The sequence below is a fragment of the Hypanus sabinus genome, chromosome 2 (genome assembly GCF_030144855.1).
Source record: "Hypanus sabinus isolate sHypSab1 chromosome 2, sHypSab1.hap1, whole genome shotgun sequence".
Classification (NCBI taxonomy): Eukaryota; Metazoa; Chordata; class Chondrichthyes; order Myliobatiformes; family Dasyatidae; genus Hypanus; species Hypanus sabinus.
Window position 1 is genome coordinate 143,870,408 of NC_082707.1, and position 19,859 is coordinate 143,890,266.

At 44.0% G+C, this 19,859-nt stretch overlaps 1 protein-coding gene across 4 annotated transcripts in view; it reads right to left on the reverse strand.

Moving 5' to 3' along the window:
* heatr5a (HEAT repeat containing 5a) overlaps positions 1-16,335 on the reverse strand; it is a 125,111-nt gene extending 108,776 nt beyond the window's left edge. For 2 of the 4 annotated variants that reach the window (XM_059956275.1, XM_059956248.1), the window contains exon 1: positions 15,660-16,335. The gene's annotated coding sequence lies outside the window, so the exon portion shown is untranslated. Of the gene's footprint in view, positions 1-15,284 lie in introns of all 4 variants that reach the window. The other 2 variants (XM_059956266.1, XM_059956257.1) reach the window with 1 other exon arrangement.
* Positions 16,336-19,859: the final 3,524 nt, after the last annotated feature.

Sequence of the window (19,859 nt, forward strand, 5' to 3'; positions counted from 1 at the left end):
CTACTCCCTAAATCTACTACTGTGCCTCCTTGTTATGGCACATCTGCTCAAAGGTAAAAGTTTTTCACTATGCAAACTATCTTTACCCCTGCAATATTGTATAGTTCTAAAGTTCCTCGCTCAGCCTTCTCCATTCTGGTGTCAACAAAACAAACCCAGCTATGCAGTCTCATTTTATAACTGAAATCTCCCATCCTGGGTAACATCCCAGGTGAATCTCCTCTGTTCTCTTTCTTATGCAATCACATCCTTCCTTTTGTGTAGTGACCAGAACTGAATACAGTATTTCAGCTGAAGCCTAAATCCTGTTGTACATGGTTTAATCATCATCTCCTTGCTCAAAGGCATCCTATGTGTCACCTTAACCACCTGTCCTACTGCAATGAAATACATTGTGGCCTTAAATAAAATTACAACTTCGAATAACACAAAGTATAATCGTTAACAAAATAATTTCATCTCAGAGATTCACAGTTAATTGAGGAACATTTGCAAGTCAGAGTCTGAGATCAATTGTTCAATGGATTACAAGACTGAATCCTGCATTGATTTTTCTCTCTGCTTTCCCTCTGGACTATTATTGTTAATGCTGTTTAAAATACCATTATACAAACATTCATTAAATCTATTAATCCTTTTTTTTTCTTGGTGGGGATGTTTCTCTATCAAATCCAAATGACCCTCTTAAGACTGGGGTAAAAGTACACATTAATAATTAGGCTGCAAAAAATTTCCTTAGCAACACAAGAAGTCAAAATGCCATTAAAAATGGATGTTATTCATTCATTTAACCTCATTTCAGGAATGTAGTTCAAAAATCAACAACCCACAGATCTATAAGTTTCTTTGTTCAAGAGGCCCATGTTAAATTGTTTCTTGAATATAAGAAGAGTACAGCACAGGACTAGGCCATTCTGCCCATAATGTTGTGCCAAATTACTAAAGAGCAAAGTAAAAATGATCCAACACTAATCCCTCTGATGCACCATCAATAACTCACACTGAGACGTAGGCGAGATATCGGCTTTTATTGACTGGAAGAAGGAACCAGGAGTGAGTGTCTATCATACAAGGTCTTGGAGACTGAGGCCGAGCTTCAGGCCGCAGGTCTCCTTTATACAGGGGCCTGTGGGAGGAGCCACAGGAGCAGTCAGCAGGGGCGTGTCCCGACAGGCACATAGTTCACCACATTCACCCCCCTTTCGTTTGAAAAAGTCCTCATGTAGCGAAGGTTCTTACAAGTCAAGCCGATCAGGCGGTCGAATCTGTCGCTGCGATCTACGTAGCACCGGCTGTGATCGCATAGATGCCGGCAACATTGGTGATTGCACAGGGGACGGAGGTTGCGCTTGTTCTTGCCCACTAGGCGCCGGTGATCCCTCATGCATGTGCGAGGCGCCTGGTATAAATGCGTACGAAACGCCCGGTATACAAGTGTCGTGAGGAGTCTGTGTAGGGCCTGGTGAGCACGGTGTCAACTCTGGTGCAGGGTTCACAGTCACCGGAGAGCCTTCAGGGTAGTGGTCTGCTGCACCTGCGGGTGCCAGGTCGCGGATGGAGACCGTGTCCTCCCGCCCATCAGGTAAGACCACGTAAGCATACTGGGGGTTCGCATGTAGAAGGTGAACCCTCTCCACCAGCGGGGAGTATTTATTGCTCCTCACATGTTTCCGGAGCAGCACTGGCCCCGGGGACGTCAGCCAAACTGGTAGGGTGGTCCCAGTGACAGACTTCCTGGGAAAAGAGAATAGGCGTTCGCGAGGGGTGGCATTGGTGGACGTACATAACAGAGAGCGGATAGAGTGCAGTGCCTCAGGGAGGACCTCCTGCCATCGAGAGACCGGCAACCCTTTTGACTTAAGGGCTAAAAGTGTGGCCTTCCACACTGTGGCATTCTCCCGCTCCACCTGGCCATTACCCCGGGGATTATAACTCGTGGTCCGACTGGTAGCAATGCCCCTAGCTAGCAAGTACTGGCGCAGCTCCTCACTCATAAAGGAGGACCCTCTATCACTGTGGATATAGCAGGGATACCCGAACAGAGTGAAGAGCTGGCGCAGGGCTTTTATGACGGACGTGGCAGTGGTGTCGGGGCAGGGGATGGCAAAGGGGAACCGTGAGAACTCGTCAATAACACTGAGAAAATAGACATTGCGGTCAGTGGAGGGAAGGGGGCCCTTAAAGTCAACACTCAGGCGTTCAAAAGGGCGGGTGGCCTTGACAAGTTGTGCCGTGTCAGGACAGTAGAAGTGCGGTTTGCACTCGGCGCAAATTTGGCAGTCCCTGGTCATCGTCCTGATGTCCTCCAGGGAGTACGGCAGGTTCCGAGCTTTCACAAAATGGTAAAATTGGGTGACCCCCGGATGGCAAAGTTGTGCATGAAGGGCGTACAGCTGGTAGAGCTGTGTGCTAGCACATGTTCCCCGGGATAGGGCATCAGGGGGCTCATTGAGTCTGCCAGGCCGGTACAGGATATCATAGGTGTAGGCGGAGAGTTCTATCCTCCACCGCAAAATCTTATCATTTTTGATCTTGCCCCGCTGTTGGTTGCTGAACAGGAACGCAACCGAGCGCTGGTCGGTCAGCATGGTGAATCTTTTGCCAGCAAGATAGTGCCTCCAGTGCCTAACAGCCTCCACTATGGCCTGGGCTTCTTTCTCCACCGCGGAGTGCCGAATTTCAGAGCCTTGGAGGGTGCGAGAAAAGAATGCTACTGGTCTGCCTTCCTGATTAAGGGTAGCAGCCAGAGCGAAATCGGAGGCATCACACTCCACTTGGAAGGGAGCGGTCTCGTCCACTGCATGCATCGTAGCTTTGGCAATGTCCGCTTTAATGCAGTTGAAGGCCGCGCAGGCCTCAGCAGAGAGGGGAAACGAGGTAGACTTGACCAGGGGGCGAGCCTTGTCTGCGTAATGGGGGACCCATTGGGCGTAATAGGAAAAAAAACCCAGGCACCGTCTGAGGGCCTTGAGAGTGGTGGGAAGAGGGAGCTCTAACAGGGGGCGCATACGTTCGGGATCAGGCCCAATAACCCCGTTTTCCACGACATACCCAAGTATAGCAAGGCGGGTGGTACCAAAAACACACTTGTCCCTGTTATAAGTAAGGTTCAGAGCTGCGGCCACTTGGAGAAACCGTTGGAGGTTGGCGTCGTGATCTGGCCTGTCGTGACCACAGATGGTGATGTTATCCAGATAGGGAAATGTGGCCTGCAGTTGGTACTGCTCCACCATCCGGTCCATTTCCCTCTGGAAGACAGAGACACCATTCGTGACACCGAAAGGGACGCGCAGGAAGTGATAGAGCCGGCCGCCCGCCTCGAAGGCGGTGTAGGGGCGGTCCTCTGGGCAGATGGGGAGCTGGTGATAAGCGGATTTCAGATCTATTGTCGAGTACACCTTATACTGAGCAATCTGGTTGACCATATCCGCGATGCGGGGTAGGGGGTATGCGTCAAGCTGCGTAAACCTATTGATGGTTTGACTATAGTCCACCACCATCCTATCTTTCTGCCCAGTCCGAACAACAACTACCTGGGCCCTCCAAGGGCTTGTGCTCGGCTCAATGATCCCCTCCCTGAGCAGCCGCTGCACCTCCGACTGAATGAAGGCCCGGTCCCCCGCGCTGTACCTCCTGCTTTTGGTTGCCACAGGTTTACAGTCGGGGGTCAGGTTGGCGAACAGCGGTGGGGGAGGGATCTTGAGAGTGGAGAGGCTGCAAGTGTCGGTAGCGCAGCTGTCGGCCTGGTTCTGGATGGGATGTGTGTGCCCGTGTGTGTGTGTGGTCAGTAGCGGGGTATGTGAAGAAGTCCCACAAAACTGAGGATTCTTGACAGTGAGTGGTGGGAGGGGCCCGTCATATACCATAGTCACACTTTCGAGATGGCTCTGGAAGTCCAGCCCCAATAGCACAGGTGCGCACAGATTAGGCATGACCAGCAGTTCAAAGTCCCGATATTCTGTGCCTTGCACCACCAAAGTCGCTACACAACCCGCCCGGATGTCTGCGGACTGCGACCCAGAGGCCAAATGGAACCTCCGACTGACCGGCCGCGTTGCAAGTCCGCAGCGTTGCACTGTGTCCGGGTGAATAAAACTCCCAGTGCTGCCCGTGTCAAACAGGCATCCAGTCCAGTGCCCCTCCACCTGGATGTCCATCATGGATCTTGCAAGCTGGTGTGGGGCGCTTTGGTCGAGAGTCACAGTGGCCACAGTTGGATCGCCGTCGGGGTACCCGGTCAGCATCGGAGGGTCGGGGGCGGGGCATGCTGACGTCGACAAAGATGGCCGCCCACATCCCGGCATGCAAGATGGCGGCCCCCACGTTTCACCCGCAGCGCTGCACTCCGCTCGAGGTTGAGACTTACAGACCTTGGCGAAATGGCCCCGCTTTCTGCAGCTGGAGCAGGTCGCTTCTCGCGCTGGACAGCGTTGTCGAGGATGTTTCTTTTGGCCACAGAAATAACAAAGCACGAGTTTCTGACGGGCCACAGCCGTGGTCTGGGTCGGGGAGCGCGTGGAATCGCGACTGGCGGCGGCGTTGGCGAATTCGCTCCCGGGAGCCGGTGGTGGCGGGGTCTGAGGAGTCCACGAAACCGGCGGGGAATCGCGCGACTGGACAGCGTTGGCGTTATGCCGCGCAGCTTCTAGAGCGTTGGCCGTCTCTATCGCCGAGCTTAAGGTAAGATCTGAGTTCTCCAGCAGTCGCTGGCGCATGTACACTGACCTCAGTCCCGTCACAAAGGCGTCTCGCACCAGCAGCTCCGCATGCTGTTCTGCCGTGAGCGTCTTGCAGTCACAAGCTCGGACGAGTGTCTGTAGTGCTCGGAGAAACTCAGCGCACGATTCTCCAGGCCGCTGTTGCCGGGTAGCTAAACGATGTCTTGCGTAGACGGTGTTCACCGGCCGCAGGTACTGTCGTTTGAGGGCGTCCAGTGCCCCTTCGTAGGTCGGCAGGTCCCGGATAAAGGAGTAAACTTTGGAGGAGACCCTCGAGAGTAGGATTCTGTGCATAACGGCGGGTTCAGTCGCACGAAGCTCCGCCAAGTACGATTGGAAGCATGCAAGCCAGTGTTCAAAAGCGAGAGCTGCGTCAGGGTCTTGAGGGTCCAAATCCAACCGGTCCGGACGCAAAACGGGTTCCATGTTTTAAAACTTCCAGTCAATAAAATTGATGCACCATCAATAACTCACACTGAGACGTAGGCGAGATATCGGCTTTTATTGACTGGAAGAAGGAACCGGGAGTGAGTGTCTATCATATAAGGTCTTGGAGACTGAGGCCGATCTTCAGGCCGCAAGTCTCCTTTATACAGGGGCCTGTGGGAGGAGCCACAGGAGCAGTCAGCAGGGGCGTGTCCTGACAGGCACATAGTTCACCACACCCTCCTACCTACACTATGTCTATATCCCTCCATGTGCCTATTCAAGCACCTCTTAAAAGCCTCTGATGTATTTGCCTCTACCACCATACCAGGTAGCGCATTCCAGGCATCCACCACTCGAGTAAAAAAAAACTTAACCCTCACATCCTCCTTGAACTTATTGCCTTTCACCTTCAACACATACCCTCTGGAATTAGATGTTTCAGCCCTGGGAAACAGATACTCTCTGTCACTTTATCTATGCCTCTCATAATCTTGTAAACCTCTATCAGATCTCCCTCAGCCTCTGATGCTCCAGAGAACACAATCCGAGTTTATCCAGTTAATAGAACATGCCTCTAAACCAGGGAGCATCTGATGGACCTCTTCTGCACACTCTTCAAAGCCTCAACACACTCCTCCCATAATGGGACAACTAGAACTGTATGCAATACTCCAGATGTGGCCTAACCATAATTTTATAAAGTTGTAACATAACCTCCTGATCTTCTGATCAAAACTAAAACCTGAACACACCACAAATTTGTTTGGAACCTATTCAAATTGTGCCAAGAAATTTAGTTGTGGCAACAAAAATCTAACAGAGTGTATTCCAGCTAATTGGGACACATTGAGATCAGTATATTTTGGCCCAATTAACCAAAGTTTCACGGACAAGAAAAAGGACCTAGTACCTTCTTGGCGTATATGACATACCTAGGCATCATCCCTGAAGAAGATGACAAGAGTTTGTCATCATAACATTGGTTATAATCAATACCTGTACATAAATACATAACAAATTATGCATTTCCATATGTGCCCTCAAATGGGTTTTGTTTGGCAGAAGACAAGCCATGATGTGGATGACTACAGAAATTTTGATGGCTCTCAATGGACTCAGGCCCCAAGCTGTGGGGTTACTTGCTTTTAAGGCTCTGGGAAGAGGTGTCCAAGCCATACCTGAGGCAGCACAGCACAGTTATGGTCGAATGAAGATTTTAATTACTGAGGGGTCTGGTCTACATATGTCTATATTTGTGTGGTTGTGTTTTTAATTAATATTCTGCATGTGCCTGTATATGCAAAGACTGGGTCTCTAAGCTACAGTATTACCTAGCAGGTGTTGGGGCCAGTTGAGTGATGATACCGGAGGGCTGGGGTCCTGGACTATACATATTCTGCTTCATTGGACCTTACTGATATTCTATTTGGGTTTGTTGACTCATATGTGTGAGGACTGGGCATCGATCCATTGGCTTGCAGGGTGGGGTGAGGGTTGGGTCGGTGGGGGGGGGGGGGGTGGTGTGTCAGGACTATTATTCTGTGAATGTGTTCTTGTGTGTGACTGTTGGTAAAGTGTTTCAGCACCTTAACCCCGTAGTAAAGCTGCCTCATTTGGCTGCATTCATAAGTATTCATGCCTGGTTGGATGACAATTAAAACTTCAATTGAACTGAATTAAATTAAAACAGGACAAATTAGAACACTACCAATAACATGACAGTACTATAAAACCATATTAGTTTTTAATAGTTATCGACAGAAGAATTCATCCACTGTACACAATGAACAAAATCAGCACAGACACCTTGTCCAGATAATGGACTGCCTTCGTACGATGCTAACGACAATTGCATCCTCCAAATATTCATTTTTGTTGTAACATTCAAGATCATTGTTGATACCTTCAAATTCCTTGTAGTTCTTACCTTGTTGAAGTAGTGAAATCATTTTATTTTCACTCCCGGCCATTTCTGGTATCTTCAAGCTTGAATGCTTTGAAATCACAGTGAGCGAAACTGTTCTGAGCTGTCTTGCTGCCTATTTCTTGCCAACTATTAGTGTCAAAAAGCATTGCTTTTTGAACACACACATAACTGACACTATTTAAAAACTGTTCTCTTTATGCTCACTGTAGCATCTGATGGCCACATAAGTGCACGTAACTGATGCTAACTGGAATCTGTTTGACAACAGTCTTGTGCCCCAAATAAGCAGCATGGCATCCCAAATAAACAAAGGGAATCCCAGTTATTTTCTTGATTATAAGCAGCTGCGCTGATTAACCGATGGCCAAATTAACTGAAATCCGCTGCATTTCAGTTATAAGGATAACAATGTCCTATAAAAGCATTGCAATTTCATTAACACTAAATTGTTCTAAATATAAATATGACCCAGGATATTTATATTAATATAAAATTAAAAGAATTTTTGCAAACAACAACTCAGGATTTACCCACAAATTCATTCATCAGCTTAAAACGACAAATTACCTGAAAACTGTTAAGATTCTATTGTTTGAAACCAGGCAACTTCAGAAACATAGAAAAACTACAGTACAATAAAGGCCCTTTGACCCACAATGATGTGCCAAACATGTACTTCCTTTAGAAATTACCTAGGGCTACCCCTAGCCCTCTATTTTTCTAACCTCCATGTACCTATTCAAAAGTCTCTTAAAAGACCCTAGCGTATCCGCCTCCACCACCGTTGCTGGCAGCCCATTCCACGTATTCACCACTCTCTGTACAGAAAACTTACCCCTGACATCTCCTCTGTACCTTCTTCCAAGCACCTTAAAACTGTGCTCTCTCATGTTAGCCATTTCAGCCCTGGGAAAAAGCCTCTGACTGTCCACACGATCAATGCCTCTTACCTTATACACCTTTCTTACAAATATATTGAATCCTCCAGTAAATAACCTAAATATTGCTCTCAATATAGTGAACTACAGGAAGCACAGAGTAAGCATTTCATTGTTTAGATATACCCCAGAATGTATGTTTTCAGTACTGACTGACATGTCTGTTAACTGCATGCAGAAATTTAACTGGTGCTGTCAGAGGATTTACTCCCATGAAACAATGAGTTCATACACAGTCATTTACAATTTACTGCACAATGGCAATTAGCGCTGTTGTTTTACAGCACCAGTGATCACTAATAATTCCCACCACTGCCTGTAAAGAATATGTACACCCACCCTTTGACCATGTGGGCTTCCTCCCTCGTTCCAACAGCATACCGTTGGGCTTCTTGAGTTGCCAGAAGCATGGCATCACTTGTGGGCTGCTCCAACTCAATCTTTGGACTGTGTTGGTTGTTGTGGCAAAACAATGCATTTCACAGCATGCTTCAGTATTTCAATGCACATGTGACTAATAAAGCTCATTTCCAATCTCTCTTTAAAATGACCACAGAAACTGATGTCATGCTTTCAACCTTAACCACATCTCCTTTAAAAGCTCACACTTGTATCATTACTTGCTATAATCAGTCTGCACATTAAAACGTCCATGTTATTCAAATTGTAAACCCTGACTCATGTCACTATACCGTAAGTATTTTCCCTCAATGAAGAATGCGATGATTATATAAAGACAAAAAGAATCAAGAAAATTTTATATTTGCTGAAGGATTGTAGTTCAGTTAAGTTTGTTTGGCTATTTGCAGCAGAGGGGCAGAAGGGAGGAGCCAGCAGCTTTTTTTCAAAAGTTAATTTTCAGTTTGTTCAGCTCTTCTTTTTTCAGGTAGAAGCAGACTCTTGTGGAATGGCCATGGTTGAGAGCAAGAGCTGGAGGCTTCAATCAGTGGGAGGAGGATGAGCAGGTAGGTGCAGATAAAATTTTCCATAGAAGTATTGTTCCTATTATAGCAGTTAAGTCAAGTCAACTTTTATTGTCATTTTGACCATAGCTGCTGGTACAGTGCATAGTAAAAATGAATCAATGTTTTTTCAGGACCATGGTGTTACATGACACAGTACAAAAAACTAGACTGAACTATGTAATAAAAAAAAACACAAGAGAAAGCTACACTAGACTACAGACCTACACTGGACTGCATAAAGTGCACAAAAACAGTGGAGGCATTACAATAAATAATAAACAGGACAGTAGGGCAAGGTGTCAGTCCAGGCTTTGGGTATTGAGGAGTCTGATAGCTTGGGGGAAGAAACTGTTACATAGTCTGGTTGTGAGAGCCCAAATGCTTCGGAGCCTTTTCCCAGACGGCAGGAGGGAGAAGAGATTGTATGAGGGGTGCATGGGGTCCTTCATAATGCTGTTTCCTTTGCGGATGCAGCATGTAGTGTAAATGTCTGTGATGGCAGGAAGAGAGACCCCGACGATCTTCTCAGCTGACCTCACTATCCGCTGCAGGGTCTTGCGATCCAAAATGGTGCAATTTCCGAACCAGGCAGTGATGCAGTTGCTCAGGATGCTCTCAATACAATCCCTGTAGAATATGATGAGGATGGGGGGTGGGAGATGGACTTTCCTCAGCCTTCGCAAAAAGTAGAGACACTGCTGGGCTTTCTTTGCAATGGAGCTGGTGTTGAGGGACCAGGTGAGATTCTCCGTCAGGTGAACACCACGAAATTTGGTGCTGTTTACGATCTCTACTGAGGAGCCGTTGATGTTCAGCAGGGAGTGGTCGCTCTGTGCTCTCCTAAAGTCAACAACCCATCTCTTTTGTTTTGTTCACATTAAGAGACAGGTTGTCGGCTCTGCACCAATCCGTTAGCCGCTGCACCTCCTCTCTGTAAGCGGACTCGTCGTTCTTGCTGATGAGACCCACCACTGTTATGTCATCGGTGAACTTGATGATATGGTTCGAGCTGTGTGTTGCAGCACAGTCGTGGGTCAGCAGAGTGAACAGAAGTGGTTGTCAGTTTGGGCAGTGGTACATTTCCTTACAGGATGTGGGAGATTAGGGAGACTGCTGGTGTTCCTGATGACGTCATCTGTAGGAATTGCACCCACATGCAGCTCCTGACTGATTGTATGAAGGAAATGGAGCTGAATGCACTTAAGATCATCTAGGATGCTGACTGCAAGCATTACAGAGTTTTAGTGAGGTGGTCACAGGCTATAGATAGTTGGGTGGCCACCAGGAGTGACAAGAGGAATAGACAAACAGTGCAGGATCCCTCTGTGACCATTCCTCCGAGCAACAGGTACACCCCTATGGATACCGCTGAGAGTTTGAGGGAGGAGGAAATGAACAGCAACATCAGAAAACAGCAACAAATGAAAGGCACAGCAACATCAGTCACACTGTGGCCAGTTCTGAGGCTCAGCAGAGAACGGAAAGACAGAGAAATAGTCACAGGAGACTCAGTAGTTAGGAGTTCATATAGGAGATTCTCAGGTGCCTCCCAGGTGCCAGATTCAAGGAATCCTCATTGTGGCTGCAGAACATTTTGAAGGTGGATGGTGAGCAGCCAGAGGCCATGGTGCACATTGGCATTAATAATGTAAGTACAGTGACTTATGAAAAGAGACTGTAATGCAGGATCTCAAAGGCAGTCATCTTTGGATTATTCCTAATGGCCTGGCAAGAATAGACAGATAGAACAAATGGACGTGTGGCTGAGGAACTGATACAGTTTCATGTACTTTTATCAATGGAACCTCTTCTGGGGCAGCAGCAACCTTACAAGAATCAATTGCACTTGAACCAGAACTAGGTGAACCAATATCCTGGCTGGGAGATTCGCTGGTGCTACTCAGGGAATTTAAAATAGTTAGGTGAGAGATGGGAACCCGAGCAACTGCTCAGAAAGTGGAGTGAATGAGAAGATAGATGACCTGACCAGCAAAAACAAATAAGGTCAAGGCAAGAGACACAATGGGAAGGATGGATTTAAGTGTGTGTATCAAGGGTAGGGGATAGATCAGCATATGGAACTAGGATGTTGTGAAAGCTTTGTTGAAATTGAAATGTGAATGGGTGCTGAGTGTTCTAGGGTTTTGATGTTTTAGAAAAGACAGAAGAGGCAGTAAAGGAGCATGGGCAGATATTGCACTATTACTCAGTCAGTATCACAGCTGCACTCAGAGAGAACATCAAGGAGTGCTCACCCACTGAGTCCATATGGATAGAACTCAAAAATAAGAAAGGTGCAGTCACATCACTATAAAACCCACCAATACCCATCGAGATTTTGAGGAACAGGTATGCAGGCAGTTGGGAAAGGTCTAAAAACAAAGGGTTGTTGTAGTGGGTGATTTTAACTTCTCTCATACAGATTGGATCTCCTTAGACGGAGCAGAATTTGTTAGATGCATCCAGGAGGGTTTTAAAAAAAAATACAATATGTAGATAGCCCAGCAAGAGGAGTAGCCACACTGGACCTGGTGTTGGGTAATGATTCTGTCCAGGTGACTGGCCTTTCAGAGGGAGAACAGATGAGGAACAGTGATTACAACTCTTTATGTTTTAAGGTAGTTATAGATAAGAATAAGAAAGGACCTTACAGAATAGTTCTAAACTGGAATAGGTTAAATTATGTATTAGGCAGGAAATAGGGAGAGTTAATTAGGAACAGGTGTTTTTGGACAACACATTTGACATGTGGAGACTGTTTGAAGACCAGCTGCACACAGTACAGGGCAGATATGTTACAGTAGCAAAGGACAAGGATGGCAAGAGCAGGAAATCTTGGATGTGTAGCACGATGGTGAATTTCGTCAAGAAGGAAAAGGAAGCATATGTAATGTTTAGGAAGGTAAAGTCTAACAGAGTTCTTGAGGATTATAAAGAACCCAGAAAAGAATCCGGGGGGGGGGGATTAGGAAAGCCAGGAGGGGTCCATGAAAAGTTTGTTGCAAGTAGGATTAAAGAGAATCCCAAGGCATTCCCCATATACACCAGAAGCAAGAGAACTAAGGAGCAGATAGGAACACTTAAGGATAAAAGAGCAAGCATTAGAAGGCAAAGGATGTCAGTGAGATCCTATGAGAGTACTGCCCTCATTTCTGGTCACCCCATTATTGGAAGGACATGGAGGCTTTGGTGAGGGTGCAGAAGAGGTATATCAGAATGCTGCCGTTAAGAGGGCACATAGTACAAGGAGAGGTTGGACAAAGTTGGGCTGTCCTCTGGAGTGACAGAGGCTGACAGCTCTCTAAGAATGTGAGAAGTATAGATAAAGTATATAGCCAGTATCTTTTTCCCCAAGGGTTGAACTATTTAATAGAAGGGGGCACGGCATTTTATTCAGTGAGTAGTGGATGCCTAGAATGCACTGCCATGGTGGTAATGGAGACAAATACATTAGGTATGTTCAACAGCTCTTAGATACACATGAATATTCAGGATATGGAAGGTATGGACATTGTGTAGGCAAAAGGGATTAATTTAGTTGGCCATGTGATTACTAATATAGTTAGAATGGCATAACAATGTAGAATGTACTGTACTGCTCTGTATGCTATGATTAAACATATTCAAAATATTACACCATTAAGAAAATCAGTATAAAGTGAGCTCTCTGTATTCACTCCACAGCATCATTTCCAGAGGTACATGCTCAGTGATGCAGCTGAAGAGAAAAAAAAGGTTAAGAGATGAAAGAACAACCACAGTGAATAATAACTGTCCTAACATATTGGACCATTCACTTGATTCTGATTCATTTATTATCACATGTACATTGAAATCTACAGTAAAATACATTAACAACCAACAATGTCGGCAGACATGAGGAAATCTGCAGATGCTGGAAATTCAAGCAACACACACACACAGAATGCTGGTGGAACACAGCAGGCCAGGCAGCATCTATAGGGAGAAGCACTGTTTATGTTTTGGGCCGCAACCCTTCGTCAGGACTTTGTTGGCAGACTTTGCAGCACCAACAAAGCATACCCACAATGTTCAGCAGAACAACAGAAGCAACAGCAAGACTAACCCCTTTCCTCACTCCCATCCATTCACACAGATATTCCCCCACCGCAGGACAGGCCCCCTCTGAGCTTCCTGCAGAATCACAGACTAAAGGCCTCCAATTTCCTCAGTGAATTCGTAAACTCACAAACCTAGGGCTTCAGACACTGGGCCTCAAATTCCAGATTTTGGATCGACCTTTGGGCTTCGCTCTACCAACCCCAGGACTTGCCAATGATGGGACCCCAAACTCCAGGCCTTAAACTCCACACTTGTTCCATAAATCCCACTATGACTCCAGCTCAAAATTGTTTCCATAATTTAAATATGATTGATATGAAGATTAATTCTTTCAAATTTCACATTTTTCCATTATTTACTATATGCTAATAAATGACATGTTTTATCATTCTCATGTAAAGGCTTTAATTTGTATTTATGCCACTGATGAAAATCTGCTGAAACATTCTTGAATATATTGCTATGTAATGCTCCTTTGTATTTTAACTAAGATACTTAAATTGTAGCGTCACAATGAGAATGCAGAAAAAGTGCTTATTGAATAATGATACAAGTATTGGTTTCATTGAAATAGATAGTTTAACTGTCAGGATGGTGTTTACACGTATACTCGTATGCTATAGGTGCTTATTTCAATAGGATTAAGGACAAGTCAAATTCTGTGGAAAGCAGTTCTTTTTCTTCAACCATAATAAGAATGTTTTTTCCAAACTAATTAATCTTCCTGGTGGGACAATCACATATTGTAATTGTAACAGCTTGCCTCTAGATTGCAGGTCAATTTATTTTTCAAAACATGGCTCAATAAGTTTGTATTTTGCAGTTGCAGCACTACACAACTGGAATGATTAATTATTTATGAAAAACCAAGGTATAATGCTGTATCAAAAACAGTCTGTGTCAGGATCTGCCAACTCTATTGGTAATACACAAAAGAAACACATCTCCTCAAATGAGATTTCTACCACTTACAGCTTGTACAAATACACTGCTGACATCTGGTGGTCAAAATCATTTTTACATATTCACTGAACGTGGAAGGAATATTTGCAATTGACCAGTCCCATAAGTAATTAATACCTTGCACAAAGATATGTGAATGCTGACCGAAGGTGTTTTGGAAAAGGCTTTGCACAAAGGTTATTCATGTTCTTGGCAAAAATTAACTTACAGGCTTTACATAAATTTCACGCAACATTTTATACTATTGCTTTAAACTTCAAATCTGAACAAACATCCTCACCAAATGTAATGACAGTGTATGACACATGACAAAATAAAATTACAATGAAGTATCTGAAAACATTATCAGAAAAAAATCATGCAAAGCACATTGTTTGTAATGAACTTGAGATAAATCTCAAAATGGTGCACTGGAGGCTATGGTTCAGTTTGCTGCAGGATAGTTTTTTAAAAATTAAAAACCAATAAGTGTCAATTGGAAAGGAAACTCTCACCTACAAAAAAAATCAAAATGATAATGAATTGCATTTCTCACAAATAAGTATTTCATTGAAAGTAGAAATTATAAAAATTGAAAGTAAAACAGTTAAAGTTGAATTCTAAAGGGATTGTTCTCATGGCTCCTTATGTTTTGAATAGATCAGAATATGACTGGATTATTTCTGCTCAAAGAAACCTACTGTTATTGAAGTTTTAGTCTTTACTTGTAAAACCAAGTTGAATATATTAACATTGAAAGGCCGTTCCAAATAAATTAAACTAAGCAAATCCCGTGGAAATTTTGGATGTCACAAATCAAGTCCAAAAGCAAATCCCACCGAAATTCATATAGCTCTTTATTGATACAGAAATATCAAAACCGACTAATATTTTTTTACTTAAATTGGCGACTGTTTCAATTCATACTTAAAAGGGCCTCGACTATGGATCGCCATGTATGTTGAAATATAAGTTACAAATATTCAGAACCTGAAAATATCCAGCTGTTTATCTCACCTTCTCCTTTCTCCTTGTCAATAAATACTCCCCCGCTCAAACTACCACACCCAAAATGTAACATTCAGCTCCAAATCCGCAAAGTATCACAAATTGTACATGAAAAGTCAAGTTCTTGAATTTAAAATCTAACTGAATCCACACATATCACTTCCACCATAAATATGCAATACTTTCTATCTCCTTGTGGGGAAAAAGTATTGGATGGAACACTTCTTGCTGCATTGCTGTAAAATATCCAAGTTACAATGTTTCTCAGACTAACCTTTAGCTGAAGGCAACACCCTGCAACCCCCATGGTAACAATTGATGGAGACATTCACCACATCTCCGGGCTTGCCGATCAGATCCACTTCAGAGCCTCATGCGAAGCAGCCCCATCGAAAGCGAAGGGAAAGCCTTCGCCTCCTCGTTCGGACCCTCCCTCCCGAACGACTTAATCAGCGAGTTCCCAGAAACAGAAGTTGAGCATCCTTGCCTTTGGGCACAACTTTAGGCGTTGGCTGGGTGATGACCCCGTGTGAGGGGTCACCCCGAAAACCGAGGAGGGAGGTTGTTGGGAGTAAGGAGCCGAGTGCTCCTTCCCGTCGAAGTGCAAACATCAGGCCCCGGGCCCGCCTCCGGTTCGGCACTCACTCACCGTCATAGGGACTCCTTCCTCCCCGTCCTCTGATCTGCACGACTGAAGGCTCACACAGCACGGAGCGGCCGCCTCTCCCCCCGGCTACAGGTGCCGTGACCAAGCGCCGAGGAACAGGCCGAGCCAGCGAGTCCGAGTCCGAGTGCGAGTGATCGACGGAGGGGCCAGGCCAGCGAGCTAACTCCGAGCAACCGAGCAGCTCCAGAGCTCACGACTGCGCGTCAGTCAGTACACCCTGAGCTTCGATCGGAGAACCTCGTCCTGCCTTTCCACGGAGGTCTCACAGTGGTGAATATTACACGGGTTGAAATGCAAGGGAGGTGTCGATGGTGCCAATCATTTGCAATGTTGAACTTCTACTGCTCTGAAGAATATGAGATAACATTGGATACCTTATATTCTGTCCCTCTTCCAAGTCGTTTATATAACAGAGCGCCAAATCCTGAACTCCAGGACACTCCACTAGGTGCAATCCAAGCCTAAAGAAGAACAATGTGCTCCGATTTTGATTTCTATGTGAAAATCAGCTTTCAATCCATGCCACCACACAATTATGAGTTCTAGCACCTTGTCAAAAATGCCTTGCACGAGAAACTTCCCTCGATAAAATATGTTGGAACATTGAACAACTCCAACAACACTAAACAACTCCAGCAAATTTATCAACATTATTTACCTTTCATACAACAATATTGACCTTTCATACAACAATATTGACATGGTTTGATTATATTTAAAATTATCAGCAAAGTGGTCTTCCTAGACTCTAGCATTTTACCAAAAAGAACTTAAACCAACTGTTTCCTACTTTTTGACCCCCCCCCCCAATAAATTCCCTTTTATTACATCTTTCCAGTCTCATTTTCCGGGGATCCCAAAATTACATTTGCTACCCCCCCCCTCCCACCTTTTTAAAAAAATGCATAGAAATGCTTGCTGTTTGGTTTGAAACTAGAAAGCTTTTGCTCATCATCTATTAACTTTTTAAAAAATCTTTCACTGCTGGTTCTTGAAACATTCCCAGCTCTTGCCTTTTCTGTTCAAGTAATCTGTCCCTGAAACAAACTATACAACTCTTAATCACTAACTCAGTATAACAACATTGTGATCACGTTGTTCTACACTTTCTTCTGATTGTATTCTTTCTTAGAAAGTTTTGTATGGTTTATGTCATTAATTTATGTCTTTCCTATTGATGCCAAACTTGTGGTGTGCCTATGATGCTGCTACTACAGGTTTCTCATTGCACCCATGCATATGACAAATTTGTCTTGAAGTTTGTGTGTTTTAATTTTAAACTTAACATTATTTTGATCTCATTTGTTAACAGCAGATAGGTCATCATTCTTATAGAATCCCTCAAGGTAGGTTCAGTAACGTATTGCTCTGAGAGACTGTACCTGACACAATTGCACACATACTCTTCTGTGGTACCCTTTACACTTTACTTAGTTCTAACAATATGCAGAGTAAAATCACCCATTCTAATTGCATTTCTCTTCGTTTTGCCTTTAATATCTCCCCACTTAGGCTTTGACTTTTGAGAAGCAACACTCTGTGGGACCACAGACGATTCCCCCTCATATTTCCATTCAATTGTATTCCACAATATTATCCATATTACTATTCACCACTACAATGATGTCTTCCTTAATCAGCAATGCCAACCCTCCTCCTTTCCATATTTGCTTACTCATTTTGGACACTTGAATCATCTGAAATACAGAATTCCCAGTCCTTGTCATTCTGTAATCAAATCTCTGTACAAGATCATACTCATGTCAGTATCAATTTGTGCTATCAACTTATCTTCCTTACAAATGCTACATCAACAGAAGAGAAGCCCTTGAAATATTCTTCAGTTGGAAGTGGTGGAGCTTCAGCAAAGGATTTAACCTGTCAGCTTCACTTACTTTTACTCATTAAAGGATTCTGCTATGGGAACTGAATGCATCCTCAGAGTAACACTGAATCGAGGACTAGTGGACTTAATTCTGTTTGTCAAATGCCCTTTACCCAAATCCCAGAGTCTCCCTCCCCCACTTATTATTTCTACTTTTTAAAAATGTTACTCAATACAGGCTGGCACTAAAACCTGTTGTGGTCTGATAAAGCCATCAAGGAGCCTTTAATAAAATGTGCACATTGATACTGTAAATTATGAGCATAAATCTTGCTTTTTAAAAAGTCCATATCCACATGCATATGACAAACTTAACTTTAATTTTGTATGTTCTAATTTTATATAAATATAAAATGCTGACATTTCCTGAAAAATCAAAGCCTGGTGAAGGAAAAGGATTTTTTATATATATATAAAGAATTTTGCCATAATATCCCTGGCCAGACAGAAGATTTCCTCTGTTTACTTAATTCTATTCATTTCTAAATTGGATAGCATTACACTGGAGGCATTTTCTCCACTCTGCACACCAACAGAAGTGCATTTGTAGTAAAACTGGGAAACATATACAAGGGCAACCTGCCTCCTGGACAGAAATGATTATTACATCTAAATGCACAAGAAATATCACTAGTCTAGAATCAATGTACTGTAGTGAAAAACCTGCATCAATGTCACATTTCAGAACTGCTCTGTCATTCTGAATAGTGTCATTCATCTTCAGTTCCACAAATGACCATTAAGTATTCTGTGTTGCGAGACACACATGAAGCTGGAGTCAATTCATTTTGGTTTATTTTTGTCAGCTCTTCCACTCATACCAGCTAGTGAGGTATGATTTACCCAAGCAAAGTCCTCATATATTTTAGCTAAACAGAAACTTTTATGAATAAATTAACAATTTGTCAAAAAGAAAATTATTTCTCTTCCCATGTTATATCAACAGAGGAGTACATTCTCTCATGTCACCAGACAACAGTTTGAAGCTAGAACCTATGTTGATTTATTCCCTTCTAAGTGAGAATACCAAGACCATTGTAAGCAACCAAACAGCAGGAAAAGCTCTTTCCAAATCCATTTTGATAGAAGAGTACAGCACAGGAACGGGCCATTCAGCCCCAATGTTGTGCTGAACCAGCTAAAAGGCAAGTCAAAAATGCCCAAACCCGAATCCCTCCTGTAAACCACGTCCATATCCTTCTATCTTTCTTACATCCATGTGCCCATCCTAATATCTCTTAAAAGCCTCTAATGTATTTGCCTTCACCACCATACTAGGTAGCGCATTCCAGGCATCCATTACTCTTCACATCTCCCTTGAACCTACACCCTCTCACCTTCAAAGCATGCCCTCTGGTATTAGACATTTCAATCCTTGAAAACAGATACTATCTGTCCACTCCATCTATGCTTCGCATAATCTTATAAATTTCTATCAGATCTCTCCACAGCCTCCAGTGTTCCAGAAAAAACAACTCAAGTTTATCCAGCCTCTCATGATAGCACAAGCCCTCTAAACCAGGCTGTATCCTGGTAAACCTCTTCTGAACCCTCTCCAAAGCCTCAACATCCGTCCTAAAGGGACGACTAGAACTGTACACAGTACTCCAGATGTGGGCTAATGAGAGTTATATAAAGTTGCAGCATAATCTCTTGACCTTTGAACTCAATGCCTTAACTAATAAAAGCAAGTATTCCATAAGCCTTCTTAACCACTTTATTGACCTGTGTAGCCATGTTCAAGGAGCTATGAACTTGGATCCCAAGATCTCTCTGCTCAGCACGACTGTTCTCTGCTCAGCAAGGATCTTGCCCTTAACAGTGTACTGTCTCCTTGCATTTTCCCTACTAAAGTGCAACATTTCACATTTATCTGAGTTAAACTCCATCTGCCATTTCTCTGCCCATATCTGCAATGTATCTATATTGTGCTGTATTCTTCGCCAGTCTTTTACACTAGCCGCAACTCCACCAATCTTGGGATCATGTGCAAACTTACTAAACTACCCATCTACAATTTCAACTAAGTCATTTATATACATTACAAACAGCAGAGGTCCCAACAGATCCCTGCGGTACACCACAAAGTACAGACCTCCAGCTCAAATGTTGTTTCAACCACTACCCTTTGACTTCTCTGCGCAAGCCAATCTGAATCCAAACAGCCAATTTGCTGTGGACCCCATACATCTTTATCTTCTGGATCAGCCTCCCATGAGAGACTTTATCAAACACCTTACTAAAATCTATGTAGACAACATTCATTGCCCTACCCTCATCAATCTATCGCCTTGTCA